Raw genomic sequence first — 15,018 nt, forward strand, 5'->3', positions numbered from 1 at the left:
CTATAAGTTTGCAAATGAACTACAGACATGCTTTGCGTAATGTCAGTAATGATTATATCAAATAAACATGGGACTAGCAATTCCATCTATTTACTCAGGTTGTGTTCCCTCAGAAGAAGATCCAAAGACAAAATGTGATTGCCAGTAGTTTATTTAGAAGTTTATTTTCAAAAATATGATTAAGTGAATAGAAAATGAGACAGAGAAGTGAAGGCTACTTATGTGGATAAATGTGATTAGGGTGCAAGCTTACAATGGACCTATGGGAGACTCCATAAATTCTATGGCTTAGAATTGTCCCAGTTGAAGGGAAAGGGACTGGAATACTTACATTTTTTATTTTTATTTTTATTTTTTTAATAATAAATTTATTTTTTATTGGTGTTCAATTTACCAACATACAGAACAACACCCAGTGCTCATCCCATCAAGTGTCCCCCTCAGTGCCCGTCACCCATTCACCCCCACCCCCCACCCTCCTCCCCTTCCACCAGCCCTAGTTTGTTTCCAAGAGTTAGGAGTTTTTATGTTCTGTCTCCCTTTCTGATATTTCCCACACATTTCTTCTCCCTTCCCTTCTATTCCCTTTCACTATCATTTATATTCCCCAAATGAATGAGACCGTATAATGTTTGTCCTTCTCTAAATGACTTACTTCACTCAGCATAAAACTCTCCAGTTCCATCCACCCGAAAGCAAACCATCGTTTTTACTGGCTGAGTAATATTCCATTTTATATATAGACCACATCTTCCTTAACTATTCAACTTTCGATGGACACCGAGGCTCCTTCCACAGTTTGGCTATTGTGGGTATTGCTCCTATAAACATTGGGGTGCAGGTGTCCCAGCGTTTCACTGCATCTGAATCTTTGGGGTAAATCCCCAGCAGTGCAATTGCTGGGTCGTAGGGCAGGTCTATTTTTAACTCTTTGAGGAACCTCCACACAGTTTTCCAGAGGGGCTGCACCAGTTCACATTCCCACCCACAGTGCAAGAGGGTTCCCCTTTCTCCGCATCCTCTCCAACATTTGTGGTTTCCTGCCTTGTTAATTTTCCCCATTCTCACTGGTGTGAGGTGGTATCTCATTGTGGTTTTGATTTGTATTTCCCTGATGGCAAGTGATGCAGAGCATTTTCTCATGTGCATGTTGGCCATGTCTATGTTTTCCTCTGTGAGATTTCTCTTCATGTCTTTTGCCCATTTCATGATTGGATTTTTTGTTTCTTTGGTGTTGAGTTTAATAAGTTCTTTATAGATCTTGGAAACTAGCCCTTTATCTGATATGTCATTTGCAAATACCTTCTCCCATCTGTAGGTTGTCTTTTAGTTTTATTGACTGTATCCTTTGCTGTGCGGAAGCTTCTTATCTTGATGAAGTCCCAATCGTTCATTTTTGCTTTTGTTTCTTTTGCCTTCGTGGATGTATCTTGCAAGAAGTTACTGTGGCCGAGTTCAAAAAGGGTGTTGCCTGTGTTCTCCTCTAGGATTTTGAGGGAATCTTGCCTCACATTTAGATCTTTCATCCATTTTGAGTTTATCTTTGTGTATGGTGCAAGAGAGTGGTCTAGTTTCATTTTTTTGCATGTGGATGTCCAGTTTTCCCAGCACCATTTATTGAAGAGACTGTCTTTCTTCCAATGGATAGTTTTTCCTCCTTTATCGAATATTAGTTGACCATAAAGTTCAGGGTCCACTTCTGGATTCTCTATTCTGTTCCATTGATCTATGTGCCTGTTTTTGTGCCAGTACCACACTGTCTTGAGGACCACAGCTTTTACATTTTAAAAGACTTATTGTTTACTTATTTTAGAAAAAGAGAGAGAGCGTCCATATATATTTTTCATGTCTGAGAAATCCATATATATTCAGTCCATATATATTTCTCTATGTCTGGTATTTCCCCACATAATCAAGTGATAAATGCCTGTTTAGGGGTGTAGAGCAGGATAGGAACAAGCAGACTTGGGGCTGAACACAGAGTCTGATACAGGGCTTGATCCCAAGATTCTGAGATCACAACCTGAGCGGAAATGACTGAGTCACTCAGGTGCACCTACTTTTTCACTTTTTTAAAGACTTTGTTTATTTATGAGAGACAAACAGAGTGAGACAGAGCAGAGAGAGAAGCAGGCTCCCTGCAGGGAGCCCGATGTGGGACTAGATCCCCAGACCTCAGGGTCACACCCTGAGCTGAAGGTAGATGTTCAACCACTGAGCCACTCAGGTGCCCCTACTTTTTCATTTTTAAAGGTTGTATTAACTCCTTAGTATGTCCAGTATTTCCCATAGAGAATACTGTGCATTACATGAAGCCAGAGGAAGAAACATGACACAGACTTTCAGGTGCTGGCAGCAGAGAAACATCTTGTTTGGAAGTAAGAAATGCCAAGGCCACTTTTTAAAGAACTTAGTTCCCCTTTAGCTTATCCTGTCATAGATTCTTCAAAATAATAACTATTTTTGATTTTACAAAAGGAAGACTTAAAACAGGAAGGCTACAGTAGCACTGTTGCTCATGGTTGATAATTATATTCTCCTCTATTACCCTTTCTAAATCCTCCTATCCCAGAGCAGTTCTTCTGATGATCTATGTTATTTGCCTGCTGAGGTGGGCCCATTTGTTGGTAAGCAGTTTGAGCTCCAGTTAAAGTGTTCTTGCCAATCCACTGTTGCTACAGTTATCATCCATCATGGAGTCAACAAGAGATACCTCAGTGAATCCCTAATTTTACACAAACTCTTTGCTGTATCACCCATTAAGAAGCAGCAACCTGGTATTTATCCCATATGGGATAAAACTGAGATATCTCAATCTTCTGAATGTTGGTCTTCCAATATGAGGAACCCCAAATGACATAAAAGCAGTTAAACATTATAGGTATATTATAACTCAAACTGTGTTTCCCAAAAGAACCGTCTTCCCCATTACTGCCAAACCTAAAATTTGAGGGCAGGAAACAGAAACTGAACAAGAACTTCACTGAAATGTATGATAAAAGACACTACTATTTTCTCCATCTCTTTGGTTGCAAGACCTATATATTTTATCCACAGGGGACCCAGCACCATCTAAAAATGTCACTAGATCAAAGCATATATCCTGAAGCACAGACACCAGCTCTGCAGGGTATCTTCTTCAAGCTGGCGCCTCAATCGTAACTTTAACAGGCTCTTCCAATGTTCTATGAGATGTACAGCTTCCAATCATGCAACATAGAAAGGAAAAATGGGTTCCTTAATTATGCATGCTTTCGTGTACTTTCTCAGCTATAAAGTGAGTAGTCCTGGCTTAAGGAAATATTATGCAATATTCCTATTGGAAATCAGACATTGTGAACATTTGGATAGTGGTACCGGGCAAAGCCACTCAAAGTAGGAAAGATAATGCATAGTCAAAAAATACATATGAATCCTCATAAGAATCAATCTCTGTCTCCTCCAGTTAAGAAAGGGCTCAGTGTCAGTAACTCCCCTCAAGTGATTGATTCCAGTTCTTAAAACATGGTACTATTTCAAGGATCTCCCTGTGCTGCTGACAGGTCAAATATTCCACAGTGGTAGTAATTAGCACAAACTCATGTAACAAAAAGCTGACTCTGTAGAGCCTGTACATAGCCTTCCTTTCTACCATGATTCTACCATCACCTTCATTCATGGATCCCTTGTGAGGGATGAGATTAGCTGAGGAGAGCTTCCATTTATCCTTTTAACTATGAAGTTCAACACATTATACCCAATGATTCTTTAAATTAAATTTTTATCGTTCAAATAAATGTATAATTTCACTCTCCTGGTTGAAACCTGACACACTCCACTCCAATAAAAAAGAAAAAATACTTAAACAATTCTAGGAAATTCTCCTAACAAGTAACAAGAAAAAAGCATTCTAAATCTCCATTAGAGGGTGGCCCGGTGGCTTAGCGGTTTAGCGCCGCCTTCAGCCCAGGGTGTGATCCTGGAGACCCAGGATCGAGTCCCACATCGGGCTCCCTGCATGGAGCCTGCTTCTCCCTCTGCCTGTGTCTCTACCTCTCTCTCTCTCTGTGTCTCTCATGAATGAATAAATAAAATCTTTTTAAAAAAAAGGAAAGAAAAAATAAATCTCCTTTATAAATATATATTAAAGGAGCGCTGAGTGGTTCAGTCAGTTAAGCACCTGTCTTTGGCTGAGGCCATGATCCCAGGATCCTGGGATCAAGCCCTGCATTAAGCTCCATGATCAGTGGGGAGTCTGCTTCTCACCCTTCCCTGGCTTGTGTGCACTCATGCTCTCTCTCTCCCAAATAAATATATAAGATCTTTTATATATATAAAGATTTTATATATTTTAATATATATATTATATAACATATAAAATATTTAATATTTATTAATAAATATATTTAAATATATTAATAAACATATATGTTTATATATAATTTAATATATTATATATAATATAATTTATATAATAAAATATAAAAACATATTTATATTTATATGATAAATATGAATTATTTAAATATATTCATACATATATAAATACATATTTAAATATATATTTTAAAGCATGAAAGTTTTTATGACTGAGATAAAATAAAGGGTCTGATTATCATACTGAAGACAAAACAGAGTTTTTAGTTATGAACTTTTCTAATAATTCAAGGATACAGATAACTGCAAGACATTAGTGAAGCAGATGTCTGAGAGTGTCAACATAATTCCCCAGGTTCTCTCATGTTGCACTACGATGTTACCTGGCCCAGATATAACAGATGAAGTATCCAGTAATACATGAATGATATCACTTACAAAAAGGGAAGTATTTTGGTCATGACATATCTTGTCTTTATATTCCCATATGTACATAGTGAACATTAATATTTTGTTGTGGGTTCTGTTTCATAAAACATAAACTCTGTGTTCATTTAACATAAGCAAACTAAAATGACAAAGTACATCCTGCTAACATTCCATTATCTATCTTCTAATAGGGACCACTAGAGGAGATCCAGTTAACATGTTTTCCATGGAGATTTTTCCAAGTCATGTCTTCTTGTTATTCTCATTTACTCTCCTCCCCTCCCTATGGTTCTCTCTGTCTCATCCAAATTCTGTAACTCTGTGGCAGAGACTACTATTTCTGATTCTTTGTTTTGTGGTGAGTTCTTCTTTCTAGTCATTTTGCTCAGTGCAGAGTGGCTAAAAACAAGTTGTACTGGAAAAAGGAAGAAAAAAAGTGAAAAAAAGGGAAAAAACAAACAACCACAATTAAAAAAGACAAAGAATACAAAACAAGAACAAAAAACAAATAAGGAGAGTTATCCTCTGGTTTTATATATTGTCAATTCCTTGACTTTCCCTGGAGCTTTCTAGCGCTGCTGGGTCGAGAACTTGCTCTTCCCCCGTCCTTCCCACTGGTCTTCTGGGGGAGGGTCCTGCTGTGCTGATTCTCAGGTGTGTGCACCTGAGGGAGCTGCCCTGCCCCCTGCCAGGTGCACAGCTCAGTAGGAGCTGTTCATCCTGTGATGCCCCTGTTCCCTGGCGGCCCTGCTCCGTCCCAGGCACAGAGTATCACAAGGAGGAATAACAGTGGCAGTGGCCCGCCCTCCTGCCCTGGAGTCAGTTCCCACAGTAACTACCACAGTCTCCTAGTCTGCACTGGTCTGGATGCTCCGCCGGTGCGGGCGCTGATCTGCGCAGCTCGGGGATGCCTGGGGGCAGGAGCATCATCACTGTCCTGTGCCCTCCCAGCCTCCAGCTGTCCCAGGGGGAATGCAGGATTGTGGGCTGTGTCCCCCGGCACCCTGGGATCTGGGGCCTGGCCACTGGAATTGTGCTCCCGTGGCCGCGCAGTCCCCTCGGCCTGGAGCGGCTGCCTGAGCTGCTCCCGGGGCTGCTTGGGAGCGAGCTCCAGCCCTTTTCAGCCTGGGGCCCACGGTGTGTGGCACGGTCTACCCTGGGGTGCACCTCCTATGTTAGTGACTCCGGAACCTGGAGGCTCCACTGCCCCTTCTGGGATCCTGCCCGAGTTCCTTGTAAGCGCCTTTCCGTTGGGGAAGATTTTTAAAGTTCCTGCTTCTCCAAGGCTGGGCTTTTCTGTCCTGGAGTCTCTTGCCACCCAGCCTTAGCCCGGCTCCTCGTAGGCCCTTCCCCCACTGTATTCTTTTTTATTTTATTTTTTCCATCTTCCTACCTTATTAGAAGCCTGAACTCTTTTCTCTGTAGCATTCCAGCTGTTCTCTCTTTAAGTCTGAGGCCGAATTCATAGGTTTTCAGAATGGTTTTAAAGTTATCTAGGTAAGTTGGTGGGGACAGGTGACTTGGGGACCCTACTCTACTGCCATCGTGCCCCGCCACCCATAATATTCCATTTTAATACATTTTATTTAATTTTTTTGTTTTATTGTACTTGTGAGATACTTTGTAAAATAAAAAATAAAAATAGTTAAGTAATAGTAAGAGGAATGTGGTCATATTTCTAATCTAAAGGGACAGCTCTTAATATATCATATTACCTGCACCGTATCCTGTAGTCTTTGTTTACATACTGTTTATCAGAAAGAGTTCCCTTTTATCTTTTTTCTAGGGTTACTGTAACAAATGACCACGAGCTTGCTGGCTTAAAAATCCAGGAAATAATTTTCTCAAAGTTCTGGAGGCTAGAAATCCAAAATCAAGGTATTGACAGGTCCACATCACCTCTGAATACTCTAGGTGAGATTTTTTTCTTTGCCTTTTCTATCTCATGGTGGCTCCTGTCATTTCTTGGTTTGTGACAACCTAATTCTAATCTCTGCCTCTCTCTTCACATAGCCTCCTTCCTTGTGTCTCTTTGTGTCCTTTTTCATCTCATATAAGGACATCTATTGGATTTAAAGTCCATCCTAGTTCAGTGTGTTATCTTTGTGTTATCTTGATTCTTATTAATTACATCTGCAAAAATTCTGTTTCCAAATTAGCTCACATTCTGATGTTCTGGATGGACTTGAATTTTGTGGGGACGCTGTTGAACTCAGTACACCTTTTATTCCTACTTTTCTGAGACTTTTGCTGTGAAATTTATTGAGTATGGGTACTGGATTTAATAGAATGCATTTTCTATATCTATCAAAATGTTAGTATGATTTTTTTCCCTTCATATACATGTAGTGAATTCTTTTGAATAATTTCCAAAAGTTAAAACAACCTTGCATTCTGGCATAAAACTAAGTTCTTCTGGTGTTTTCTCTTACACATATCAATATTTTTATTTTGTTATTGCTTTTTAGATTTTTTAAATCTGTGGGGAAGGGATTTACAAATTGGTTTATTATTTTCCTTTCTTATAATGTTATTGTGTTTTTTGAAACTCTGTTTATTAGAAGGAAAGGATTAGTAACTGGTGTGTAACCATTCTGTGTTTCGTGGTCAAGGATAAAAGGATGGGGTGAAGAGATAGATTAGAATTCAATGTCAGAAAGCCAATTCAGAAGCAAAATTATAAAGCTACTGGTGGCTCTGGAATAAAGTATAAAGGATTCAAGAGACTTCATGACTGCAGAATTTAGATCTCATCAGGCCGAAATTAAAATCGATTAAAATTGATTAAAAATCAATTAAATGAAATGCAATCCAAACTGGAGGTCCTAAAGACAAGGGTTAATGGAGTAGAAGAACGAGTGAGTAACATAGAAGACAAGTTGATGGCAAGGAAGGAAGCTGAGGAAAAAAAGAGAAGAACAATTAAAAGATCATGAGGGAAGGTTACGGGAAAGAGATGACAGCCTCAAGGAAAAATCTATGTTTAATTGGGGTTCCAGAAAGGCTCTGAAAGGGACAGAGGACCAGAAAATGTATTTGAACAAATAATAGCTGAGAACTTCCCTAACTTGGGAGGGAAAGAGGTATTCAGAACCAAGAGATAGAGAGATTTCCCCCCTAAAATCAAAAACAGTTCAACACCCGAAAAATTAATACTGAAACCTGCAAATTCCAAAGATAAAGAGAAGATCCTTAAAGCAGCAAGAAACAATAGATCCCTAACCTATATGGGGAGAAGTATTAGGTTAACAGAAGACCTCTCCACAGAGACCTGGCAGGCCAGAAAGGACTGACAAGATATATTCAGGGTCCTAAATGAGAAGAACCTGCAGCCAAGAATACTCTATCCAGCAAGGCTCTCATTCAGAATAGAAGGAGAGATAAAGAGCTTCCAAGATAGGCAGAAACTGAAAGAATATGTGACCACCAAACCAGTTCTCTAAGAAATATTAAGGGGGACTCTGTAAAAGAAAGAGGAAGTCCAAGGGAACAATCCACAAAAACGGGGACTGAATAGGTATCATGATGACACTAAACTCATATCTTTCAATAGTGACTCCGAATGTGAATGGGCTTAATGACCCCATCAAAAGGTGCAGGGTTTCAGACTGGATACAAGAACAAGACCCATCTATTTGCTGTCTACAAGAGACTCATTTTAGACCTAAGGACACCTACAGCCTGAAAATGAAAGGTTGGAGAACCATTTACCATTCAAATGGTCCTCAAAAGAAAGCAGGGGCAGCCCTCCTGGGTCCTGCTCCAACTCCCTGCGGGCCCCTTTCCTCAGGGAAGGTTGGTGCAGCTCCTGCCCTGGGGACACTCGCCCCGGCCTCAGCCCAGCTCCTCGCACTCTTATATTTTACCATACACAAACATTAACTCGAGAGAAATTAAAGATTCAAATGTAAAGCTGAAACTATAAAGCGAGAACTAAAAACAGGGAAGAAGTTTCCTGAAATGAGTTTTCACAGCAATTTCCTGGATATGATATAAAAGCCCAAGCAACAAAGCAAAATTAAAAAAAACTTAACAGCAAAAGAAAGTATCAACAAAATGGAAAGGTAACCTACAAAATGGGAGAAAATATAAAAGTTATATATCTAATAAAGAGTTTCCAAAATACATAAAGAACTCAGAACTCAATAGCAAAAAGAAAGCCTGATTAAAAATGGGCAGAGGATTCAAATAGACATTTTTCTAAGAATACATATAGACGGCCACCAGGCACATGAAAAGCTGCCTAGCATCATTAGGGATACACAGATTAGGGCCACAGTGAGATACAACCTTGTAGCTGTTAGGATGGCTATCATCAAAAATATGAGAGATAACTAATGGTGGTAAGAATGTGGAGAAAAGAGAATAGGATTGTTAATGGGAATGTAAGCTGGTGCAGCCACTATGGAAAGCAGTACAGAGATTACTCAAAAAATTAAAAATAGAGATTCCATGTAACCTAGCAATTCTATTCCTGGGTATATATCTGAAGGAAGTGAAAATACAAACTCATATTCATTGAAGCATTATTCATAATAGCTAAGACATGGCAGCAACCTAAGTGTTCATCAAAGGATAAATGAATAAAGAGTATGTGACATATATATATATATATACACACACACAAAGGAATATTGTTTAACTGTGAAAAGAAGGAAATCTTGCCATTTGCAACAACATGGATATATTTTGAGGACATTACGTAAAGTGAAATAAGTCAGAGAAACATAAATAGTTATGATCTCAGGCCTATGTGGAATCTAACAGATAAACAAGCTTGTAGATAAAGAGAACAAATTGGCAGTTGCCAGAAGCAGGAGGTTGGGGATTGAGTATGGGCAGAATGGGGGAAAGTGGTCAAAAGGAACAAATGTCCAGTTTAAAAATAAACCCTGGGGATATAAATGTACAGCATAGTTACTATAGTTGCTAAACCTGTATTGTAGACTTAAAAGATGCTTAGAGAGTAATGGTGTGGTGTGTGGTGATGAATGTTAACTAGACTTGCTGTGATCATTTTGCAATACATACAAATATTGAGTGAATCATTATATTGTACACCTGAAACTAATATAACTTTATATCTCAATTGCATTACAAAAAATAGGGAATGAGTGCTCTAGGTTTTTTTTTTTTAAGATTTTGTTTTAGAGAGAGAGAGAGAGAGCGCAACAGTGGGGGCAGGGGCAGAGGAAGAGGGGGAGAGAGAATCTGAAGCAGACTCCCCACTGAGTGTGGAGCCTGACAGGGGCTCAGTCTCGCGACCTTGAGATCATGACTCAAGAACCAAAATCAAGGCACCACCTGGGCACCTCAGTGCCCACCTGATTAGATTAGATTAGATTCATTCATTTATTTTTTTAGTTTTTACAAAAATTCAAGTTAGTTAACATAGTATAGTATCCGTTTCAGGAGTAGAGTTTAGTGATTCATCGCTTATGTATAACACCCAGTGCTCTCTCTCTCTCTCTCTCTTTTTTTAAAGATTGTTTTAATTTATTTATGAGAGACACAAAGAGAGGCAGAGACACAGACAGAGGGAGAAGCAGGCTCTCTGCAGGGAGCTCAATGTAGGACTCGATCCCAGGACCTGGGATTATGCCCTGAGCTGAAGGGAGGCACTCAACAACTGAGCCACCCAGGCGTCGTCCCGACAAGTGCCCTCTTTAATACCCATCACCCATTTGACCAATCCCCCAACTCACCCCCCTTCAGTACTCCTCAGTTTGTTCTCTTAACTACAGTGTTTCCTTATACTTTGCCTTCCTCTCTGTTTTTTTTTTTTTAAGATTTTACCTATCTATTCATGAGATAGACAGAGAGAGGCAGAGACACAGGCAGAGGGAGAAGCAGGCTCCTCACAGAGAGCCCAATGCAGGACTCGATTCCAGGACCCCGGGATCATGACTTGAGCTGAAGGCAGATGCTCAACCACTGAGCCACCCAGGTGGCCTGTCTCCCTCTCTGTTTTTATCTTATTTTTCCTTCCCTGCTCCATGTTCTACTTTGTTTCTTAAATTCCACATATGAGTGAAATCATAAGGCATTTATTTTTCCCTGACTGACTCATTTTATTTAGCATAATACCCACTAGTTCCATTTATGTTGTTGCAAATAGCAAGATTTCATTCTTTTTGATGGCTGAGTAATATTCCATTATATATATTTTTTTCTAGGAATTTATCCATTTCTTCCAGATTCCCTGTCTTTTTGGAATGTAATTGCTCACAATTTCTTTTATAATTGTTTGCATTTCTATGGCGTTGGTTGTGGTCTATTTCATTCATGATTTTATCTATTGGTTCCTTTCTCTTTTTTTTTTGATAAATCTGGCTAGGGGTTTATTAATTTTGTTAAGTCTTTCAAAGAACCAACTCCTAGTTTCATTGATCTGTTTTTTAAATTTCTATATCATTTATTTCTGATTTATTCTTTTTTTAAAAAAGATTTTATTTATTTATTTGATAGAGTGTGAGTGTGTACACAACAGGCAAAAAGAAAAGGAGAATCAGGCTCTCAGCCAAGCAGGGAGCCCAATATGGGGCATGATCCCAGGACTCTGGGATCATGACCTGAGCTGAAGGTAGATACTTAACCAGCTGAGCCACCCAGGTGCCTTATTTCTGATCTATTCTTAATTAATTCCCTTCTTCTGCTAGTTTTAGGCTTTATTTGCTTTCTTTTTCCAGATCCTTTGGGTCTAAAGTTAGGTTGCATGATTGAGACTTTCTCTGCTTCTTAAGGAAGGCCTGTATTGCTATATACTTCCTTCCCTCTTAGGATCACCTTTGCTATATCCCAAATGTTTTGGCTGTCATGTTTTCATTTTTATTTGCTTCTATGTAATTTTAATTTTTTTTAAAGACTAAAATTCAGTCTTTGGTTTAAAGTCTAGTTTTTTTTTAATATTAATATGGCTATCTCCGCTTTCTTTTGATGTACATTGGCATGGTAAGTGGTTCTTCACCCCTTCACTTTCAATCTGGAAGAAATGGGTCAAAAATGAGTCTTTTGTAAGTAGAATATCGATGGGCCTTGATTTTTTATTCATTCTGATACCCTGTGTCTTTTGATTGGAACATTTAGTCTATTTATATTCAGAGTAGTTATTGATAGATATGAATTTAGTGCCATTGTGTTACCTGTAAAAAGTTACTGTTCCTATAGATTATCTGTGTTCCTTTCTAGTCTTTTTTGGTTTTGGTCTCACTTTCATGCTCAAAGAGTCCCCTTTAGTATATCTGGCAGAGCTGATTTAGTGTTCAAAAACTCCTTTAGTTTTTGCTTGTCTTGGAAATTATTTCTCTCTCCTTCTATTCTAAAATACAGCATAGTTGGATATAGTATTCTTGGCTGTATATTTTTCCCATTCAGCACATTGAATATATCATGCCATTTTCTTCTGTCCTCCAGATTTCTGTGGGCAGATCTGCTAACCTTACGTGTCTACTCTCATAGGTTAAGGACCTTTTGTCCTTAGCTGCTTTCAAAATCCTCTTTTTATCTTTGTATTTTGCAAGTTTTACTATGATATGTCTTGACCTATTTTTTTATTTTATTATTATTTTTTATTTTAAGGGGAGGTCTCTGTGTCTCTTGGACTTGAGTGACTTTTCCTTCCCCATATTAGGGAAGTTCTCAGCTATGATTTTTTCAAATAGAAATTCTGCTCCTTTTCCCCTGGGAAAAGTCTCTTCTGGGACTCCAAAAATATGGATATTATTGCATTTTCTGGGATCACAGAGTTCCCTAAGTCTGTATTTGTGACCTAAGAGTTTTATTTCCCTTTTCTTTTCAGCTTTGTTATTTTCTGTAATTTTATCTTCTATATCATGTATTCATTCCTCTGATTCTTCTATCCTCATTGTGATTACATCCACTTGATTTTACATCTTAGTTATATAGCATTCTTTATTTTGGACTAACTAGTTTTTAGGTCTTTTATCTCTGCAGCCAGCTTCTCTCTGGTATCTTCCATGCTTATTTAAAGCCCTGCTAGTACTCTTATGACTGTTGTTTTAAATTCTTTTTCAGATATGTTACTTGTATATGTTTTGAGCAAATCTCTGGGTGTGACTTTTTAAATCTTTCTTTTGGAGAGAATTCCTCGTTTTTGTCATTATGTCTAGGTTTCTGTCTTTTGTGTAGTAGGAAATCTTATAATGTTTCCTGCTCTTGAAAGTAATACTATATTAAGAAGGGGACCTGGCACTTCAGAAAGTGTTCCTGATGTATGCTATGTGCACTCTGCTGTTGTGTTTTGGCTGCTCTTTCCCATGGCTCTAAAGAGTTCCTCCTTGCTTGCAGTGGAGAATATTTGGCCCTTCAACTGTGTTTAAGATAAATGTGATTTTAAAAAACCCAACAAATTTGATCCTAGGAAAGAGAAGAGGAAAAGGAACAAGAAAGTAAACAGACAAAAAAGTATAAGCCATATTCCAAAGAAAAAGATGGGAAAAAAAAGAGGAAATAAAAGTAGGATCCAATAAAAAGGAGAAAAGGAAACAAACAAGCCAACAAATGAACAAAAACTATAAGCCTGATGCTAGAGAAAATATTTAAAAATAATTTTAAAAATAATAAAATAAAAAATGAAAAATAACCCACAACAACCTGGTCCTATTTTCACCAGAACTGAAGCTGATGCTTTGAACACTCTGTGATCAGTAGCCTTGATGCATGTGGAGCGCCAGTGTTGGTCTCTTCAGGGAGAGGTGCACTGCACTGGCTTATAGACCTGCCCTAAATATGATGCCCCTGGGGTACCTGGGGGGATAAATTGGTTGAGCATTCCCTCGTGATTTTGGCTCAGGTCATGATCTTAGGGTCATGGGATTGAACCTGAAGTCAGGCTCTTCACTCAGCATGGAGTCTGCTTGTCCCTGTCCCTCTGCTTCTCCCCTTATTATTTTTCTACCTTTACTCTCTCTCTGTCTCCCTAGCTCAATCCCTAAAATAAATAAAATTTAAAAAAAAAATAAAAAGTGCCCCTGATGGGTAGGGTTTGCTGTAAGCTACTCCAGCCTTCCCTGGAGGCACTGTGTTTCTCTCTGATGTCCTACATGCTGGTTGGAGGGAGGCAGGTGCAGTGGAAGATTGAGTCACCCTGCCCTTTCTCCCATGGGTGGGGAATCCTGGTTATCACTACTCAGGAGACCCTCACAGAAAAGGGAGCAATGTCCTTGCTATGTCCCAGGCTTTTGTCAGACCTCTGCCCTCAATCTGTCTGCCTGGCCATCAGCATGCCTGGTGCCCTGGTTCTCCTGTGTTTTATCACTGGCTCATGGCTGGGATTCAAAAACGACAAATATTAAGTACTCAGCAGGGTGTGGGCCTGCTTCCTTCCCCTGGAGGAGAGGCTTGCAGCACTGTACATGGCACCTTTCTGTCCCCCAAAATAGTACCATGCCTATGTGAGTGCCTATGTGAGTGTGAGTGTGAGGGACAGTGAAAAGTTAGGACCAGGTTATCTATCCTCTGCTTGCATCTCTGTCCCCTGCTGTTGAACAGCCTTTCAGTGTTGCCTGGTGGGTCTTTTGTCCTTGGAGAGGCAATATATCCTTTTCCAAATGTACTCCAGGAAGAGAAACATTCTCTCCCCATGTGACCCAGGGGATCCCCACATAAACAGTGCTTTGTGTGGCTGCTCTCTCCCACTCTCTCCTTCTCTCCCTGACTTCTCTCTGTGGAAAGGGCTCCCACCCCTCTTAGGCACCCTGGCTTTTCTCTCTCCCAATTCACATTTCAGAGCCTTGCGTCTATCACATTGTTTCCCTCCAGTTGTGCAGATTGTTTTCTTAATCCTCAGACTGGTTTCCTAGTTGCTAAAAATGATTTGATGTAGATCAAACACAGCTGCCTCCCTAGCTGTGTTCAAGGGACAAGGCAAGAACCAGGGTCCCCCTACCATTCTGCCATTGTAACTCCTCCCCCACTGATCAGATTAGACTTAAAAGTATTAATTATTGTCAGCAATAAAGTATTAATTATTGTCAGCAATAAAGGGGATGCTGATAGCCCTTACCATGAAGTAGCAGAACAGTTACATCAATTATCACCTGTAGACACTTGCAACAAAGTGTTCATAGAGGCAAGGCTTTGGATGATCAAGAAATTGTTGTCATAGAATAATTTAGGAAAAATAGGGAGTATAATGAGTTTGATTGATTGTTTATAGGTGCCTGGAGAACTTGGGGAAAGAAATGGGTGAATTCAATGCTTTAAATTCTTATC

This window comes from Vulpes vulpes, chromosome 15 (genome assembly GCF_048418805.1).
Source record: "Vulpes vulpes isolate BD-2025 chromosome 15, VulVul3, whole genome shotgun sequence".
Taxonomy (NCBI): Eukaryota; Metazoa; Chordata; class Mammalia; order Carnivora; family Canidae; genus Vulpes; species Vulpes vulpes.